At 42.9% G+C, this 6438-nt stretch overlaps 1 pseudogene; it reads right to left on the minus strand.

Moving 5' to 3' along the window:
• Positions 1–291: 291 nt before the first annotated feature.
• LOC102830376 lies at positions 292–5133 on the minus strand (annotated as a pseudogene).
• Between the last annotated feature and the right edge of the window lie 1305 nt (positions 5134–6438).

A 6438-nucleotide genomic window follows, 5' to 3' on the forward strand; every position in this document is an offset into this window, starting at 1 on the left:
TGGTAGTCTATGAATGAAGTGATTAGTTAGATATAACAGTTCCCAGCAGACAGATTGCCTATGTCAATAATATCTGTATAGAGAGTTTAGAAAAAGTGGTATTTCTGTAGCTCTTGTGGTAGCAGTAAGCCAAACTGATCAGGTTTAGAAGAATACGCTCCAGGTTGTGCTCTCACGTAGAACTGAATGAGCTGGGAGTCACCAGAGGGTTTAAGGTGAGGAATGACTAGATTTGATGTTTTTTTTTTTTTGCCACTGTCAGAAACTTTATTAAGTTTAAGAACTTCACCTTCACTTGCGATAGCCTGAGAGACAGATGTGCCACTTTTCAGTAGAGATGTAATCTACCGGTTTAGGGTTTGGTGTTTTTTGGTTATATGCTTTAGTGTTTTTTGGTTATATGCTTGAAGAAATAGTCTTCCTGGTCTAGGACTGGGAGGATTGATCCCATCTTCATCCTCTAAAATGTGGTTCTCAATGATGTTCAAAGCTACCTGGCTAACCTCATGGTTCTTGTGAAGTTGCAATGCCTCGATTTTATCACTTGCATCGATATCTTCCAGCAGAATACAGAACTTCTCCTTCTCACAGACTCTGCTACCTGAGAATATAGGTACTGATATGATGGAGTCCTGGGGTGGCACTGTGCGTTAATGCGCCAGACTGCAAAGTCATTTGAACTGCAAGGTCGCTGGTTCAAGCTCACCAGCTGCTCCTTGGAAACCCTATAACAACAATAACAATCAAGTATAATAAGAATAATTTTGGTGTCCTGGACAGTGAGCAGATCCACCAGTGGCCATGGGACTCCAGACTGGACAAGCTGGACCAACTGGCCCACAGTCCTTACAGTGGTGAAGTTAGCCACTGCCCACACAGCTTTTTTCAGCAGAGCCACCAAGCTAGACAGTATGCCTTGACTGATCAGCTGCTGGATGTGCTACCTGAGTCCTGCAGTCATGTTGTTCAGGGTCCAGGTTGCTTCGTTCTGAATGGAGCATCTGGAATGCCTCAGGAGTTGGGGGAGCACACTCAGCATGCCCGCGTCGACAGCCACCTGCATCTGCTGATCCGTTCCTGTGACAATGATGCTCACTGTGCAGAGGGAGGGGGTCAGGATATTCAGGTCTGAGCTGGTCATGAGCTCCACCGGCCTGGGCAGGACTCCTGTGCCAACCAGTTGGCCAATGTGCTCGTTGCAGCTATCAGTGAAGTAGGACAGGGCCCAGCTGGCATCGGAGAGGACCTCTGTGTTATAGTGTTGCTGGAGGTCTAAGAGGACAGGCAGCATTTGCTTCTGGCACAGATTGGACAAGGTCCATGTGATGTTCTGCAGAAACGTGACGGGTCTGGTTGGTGAGAACAGAGCCAGCAGAGGTGGGATGGTATTGTTTGAAGTAACCAGATCTCGGAATTCTGTGCCGTCACCTGTTATATTGCCACGGGCCCATACTGCCTGTGCACACACAGCCATGTTGAGGGAACTCAGGAGTTGGACCAGGGACTGGATGGAGCCCCCTTCCACAACAGCTCGGGTCAGCTCTGACAGTCCCGAGGCAATGTTGGCCAGAGCCTAGGTGGCCTCGAACTGCAAGCTGGAATTAAGGGAAGACTTCAGGAAGGACATTAGCCAAGGCACGAGCACTGCTTCAACAATCAATTTCAAGGGAGGGTTCCTTTCCCAGGACAGCATTTTCCTGGCTGCCTGAGTGGTCTGGAAACATAGGTCTGGGTCTGTTCTAGTCACATCATTGACTATTCTGACTGCTAGGTTGGGAATAAATCCTAAAGGAGCCAAATAAATTAATCCAGATTTAAAAAAAATTGCTACTTGGAGTATTGCTGAAAATGATGAGAAATAGTTGGATTCTAGGTATATTTTGAAGGTAGTTAGAATTATCTCATGGATTGGATTTAGAATGTGAAAAAAAGTAAAGGATATTTCTGAGATTTATGGACGGAGCAACCGGGAGAGCTCAGTTTCCCTGAACTAAGATGGGACAAGACATCAAGAAAGAAAAGGTTTTGTGGTGGGGAATATCAGAAGTTGAGTTTTGGTGTTGTTAGGTTTGAGATATCTCTTGGACATGCAAATATAAATGATGAGTAGATATTTGGGTCTTCAGCCTGGAATTCAAGGAGTGGTTCTAGCTGGAGTATACAGCTGGGACTCTTCAGTGGATGCATAGAATTTAAAACCAAGGGACTGGACGGATAAGATCAACATATGTACAGAAGAGACCCAGACACTGGTCCTGGGCCCTCTAGTCTGAGGAGGTTGGGGAGATGAGAAGGAACACCCAAAGGAGAATTAGAAGGGATAGCCATAAGTTAGGAAGAAAAATAGAAGTGTGCAGTGTCTTGAAAACAAAGTGAAGAAAGTATTCCAAGGAGAAGAAAGAGAGCAACTGTGTCCAATGATGAGATGCGTTGAAGACAGTGTGTTGACAATTGGAGTTCGCAGCATAGATGTCACTGGTGATGTCTACAAGAGCAATTTTGGTGGAGTGCTGGAGTGACCAGCATTTGTTTGGAAGAAGTATAAGAAAGGATAAGAGGAGAGGATTTGGATATAGAGTGTACAGAGTTTTATAATAAAGGGAACAGAGAAATGGGTGGTCATCGGAAGGAAAGTAGAGGGAATAAAGGCTTTGTTTTATTTTAGTTTTTTTAGAACGAAACACTGCCTAGTCCTGGGCCAACCTCACAATTGTTGCTACGCTTGAGCCTATTGCTGGGACTTTGCCAATCCATCTCACTGGGGGCTGTCCCATTTTTCTCTGACCCGCCACCTTACCAAGCATGATATCCTTCTCCAGTGACTGATCCCTCCTGACAATATGTCCTAAGTATGAGAGATGAAGTTAGGCAATCCTGGCCTCCAAGGAGCACTCTGACTGCATTTCTTCCATCACAGATCTGTTGGTTCTTTTGGCAACCCATGATGCTTTCAATATTCTCCTCCAACACCATAACTCAAAAGCATCACTTCTTCTATGGTCTTCCTTATTCACTGTCCAGCTTTCACATGCATATGAGGTTATTGAAAATACCATGGCTTGGGTCAGGCACACCTTAGTCCTCAAGCTGACATCTTTGTTCTTCAAAACCTTAAAGGGGTCTTGTACAGCAGATTTGCCTAACGCAACACGTCCTTTGATTTCTTGACTGCTACTTCCATGGGTGTTGATAGTTGATCCAAGAAGAATGAAGTCCTTGACAACTTCAATTGTTTCTCCATTGATAAGAATATTGTTTATTGGTCCAGTGGTGAGGCTTTTTGTTTTCTTTACAGTGAGATGCAATCCATACCGAAGGCTGTGGTCTTTGATCTTCATCAGAAAGTATTTTAAGTCCTCTTCACTTTCAGCAAGCAAGGTTGTGTCATCTGTATATCACAGGTTGTTAATGAGTCTTCCTCCAATCCTGATGCCAGGATTTTCTTCATGTAACCCAGCTTCTCGGATTATTTGTTCAACATACAGGTTGAATAAGTATGATGAAAGACTATAACCCTGTAGCACACCTTTCTTAATTTTAAACCATTCAGTGTTCCCATGTTCTGTGCAAACAACTGTTTCTTGGTCCATGTATAGATTCATCATGAGCACAATTAAGTGTTCAGGAATACTCATAATTCACAATTTTGTCCATAGCTTGTCAGGATCCGCACAATCAAAAGTCTTTGTGTGTTCAATAAAGCACAAGTAAACATCTTTTTGATATTCTCTGCTTTCAGCCAAGATTCATCAGACATCAACAATGATATCCCTTGTTCCACGGCCTATTCTGAATTCAGCTTGTACCTCTGAAAGTTCTCTGTCAATGTATGCTTGCAGCAGTTTCTGTATTACCTTTAGTAAAACTTTACTCTCATGGGATATCAAAGATATTGTCCGATGATTTCTGCATTCCATTGGGTGACCTCTCTTTGGAATGGGCACAAATATGGATCTCTTCCAATCAGTCAGCCAGATAGTTGTCTTTCAAATATCTTGGCATAGATGAGTGAATGCCTCCAATGCTGCCTCACTTTCTTGAAAGATTTCAATTTTTATTCCATCAAATCCTGGTGCCTTGTTCTTTGCAAATTCCTTCAATGCATCTTGGACTTCTTCCTTCTGTAGCATTGGGTCTTGATCACATGCTACCTCTTGAAATGGTTGAACATCAACCATTTCCTTTTGGTACAGTGACTCTGTGTATTTCTTCTATCTTCTTTTGATGCATTCTGCATCATTCAATAATTTGCCCAGAGAATTCTTCAATAACAAAAGTTGAGACTTACATTTTTTCTTCAGTTCCTTCAGCTTGAGAAATGCTGAGAGTGTTTTTCCCTTTTGGTTTTCTGAGTCCAGATCTTTGCACATTTCATTGTAGTATTTTATTTTGTCTTCTCAAGCTGACCTTTGAAATTTTCTTTTCAGCTCTTGTACCTCCTCATTTCTTTGCCAGGTTTATTAACCACCAAGCACGTGTCAATGACATTGCTTAGAGTCCACATTCCTCCTGCTACATGTATACTGCAGCGGATGACCATCAGGCTCTCATCTGGGACATCCAGCAAATGCCCCAGGCCATCAAGGACCCTATCCAGACCTACACAGCTGAAGGAGAGATCAATAATGTGCCCCATCAGCAAATGAAGGTCCCGTGGGCTTTACTTCCGTGGGATTTACTCCATTCGTGTTATCATGGTCAACTCTACTTTGAAGAGACAGCTCTTCCCCAGTCACATTTTCAGTGCCTTCCAGTCTGAGGGGCTCATTTCCCAGCACTGTATCTGACAGTGTTTCTCTGATATCCATAAGGTTGTCAGTGACAAAATATTTGGTAGTAGTTCATTACTGTTTCTTCCTAGTCTGTCTTTATCTGGAAGCTCATCTGAAACCTGTCCACCATAGGTGACCTTGCTGGTATTTAAAATACTGGTGACATAGGTTCCAGCAACTCATAAGCCACCACAGTACGAAAAACTGACAGAGGAATGGTAGTGATAGCACCTTGTGTTGTTGTTGTTGTTAAGATGCATAAATAGATTGTGTTACTCAGGATACAGGAAATAGCAATCAGACTGTCTGCTGAATGGATCTGACCACATGTGGAGTCCACATGTTCTAAGACTGGCATCATGGTCGACATTTGTTTTGACTACTTAGAGTCCTTCGACAGCTGACCGTGGTGTGGTACCATTTTTGAATGCTAAAATCTAACCCAGATGCTCAATGAGGGGCGTCTCTAATGTCTGCCTGTCTATGCTCAACTCAGGTGCTCACTAACTCATTAGTCAGACCCAGAACCTGAAGGCAGGTTAGATGTCTTATTGTTCTTCCATCTCCCCCAACAACACTTAAAGGCACATCATGGCTATTGAATAAATATCTGCCAGATTTCTGGGTAAATCCTCACTAAGATTGTCTCTACATTAAGAAACCAAGTAAGGGGAAAAATGAGTATGCTATTTTAAGCCAGTGGTTTTCAACTGTGGGTTACACACCGTTAATATAGATCTTTAAATCAGTTGTATGAATTTATGACCAATATTTTTTCTTTTTTTAGTGAATAAGAATAAACATCTTCAGATATCCTTTCCTTATTTGTAGAACTCCACTGGCAACCCTTGAAATCCTACTTTCCATCTGTTCTGCACCTGCACCCATGCAGTTGAACATGGTTAGAGAAAATCATGCACCCACACCCGTTAGACTTGCTTCAATTCATTACCATGACTTCGAGTGTATCCTCATGTTGCCTGGCCATCACACTTCATTCTCTCATCCTTCTAGACCATTCTCTCCTGGTTCCAACACCTCTCCCATCCTCACTCTCAGCCGGTAACCTTGTTTCCTATCTTGTTGAGAAAATAGAAGCACTCAGAAAAACCTTTCCAACCCCCACCTCCACTGCTAGCCACACACTTGCATCCATCCCCATAAACTCAACCGTCCTTCCTTTACTATGGATGGACCATCCACAATCCGAGAAAAGGCCAGTCTCTTCATTTGTCCAGTGGATCTCTCTCTCAAAGACATTGCAACATCAGCACTCCCTTCTCTCTCCTACATTATCAGTAATTTCCCTCTCTGTTGGATTATTTTCACTGGCATATGAACATGCTTTTTCTCCCATTATAAAAGAGGCAGACTATTTCCACATATTTAGCCACTGAAAACCTTATCAATACCAGTGTCAACACCATAATATTGAATATTGAAACATAATGAAGAGCACCAGAATACTGCCAGACACAGTGCCAGAAGATGAGCCCCTCAGGTTGGAAGGCACTCAAAATGCAATTGGGGAAGAGCTGCCTCCTCAAAGCAGAGCTGACTGTGATGACACAAATGGAGTAAAGCCCTTGGGTTCTTCATTTGCTGATGGGACACAGCTCAAAATGAGAAGAAACATCTGTAAACATCTGTAAATAATTGGAACATG

The sequence above is a fragment of the Chrysochloris asiatica genome, unplaced genomic scaffold, assembly GCF_000296735.1.
Source record: "Chrysochloris asiatica unplaced genomic scaffold, ChrAsi1.0 scaffold00110, whole genome shotgun sequence".
In the NCBI taxonomy this organism is placed as follows: Eukaryota; Metazoa; Chordata; class Mammalia; order Afrosoricida; family Chrysochloridae; genus Chrysochloris; species Chrysochloris asiatica.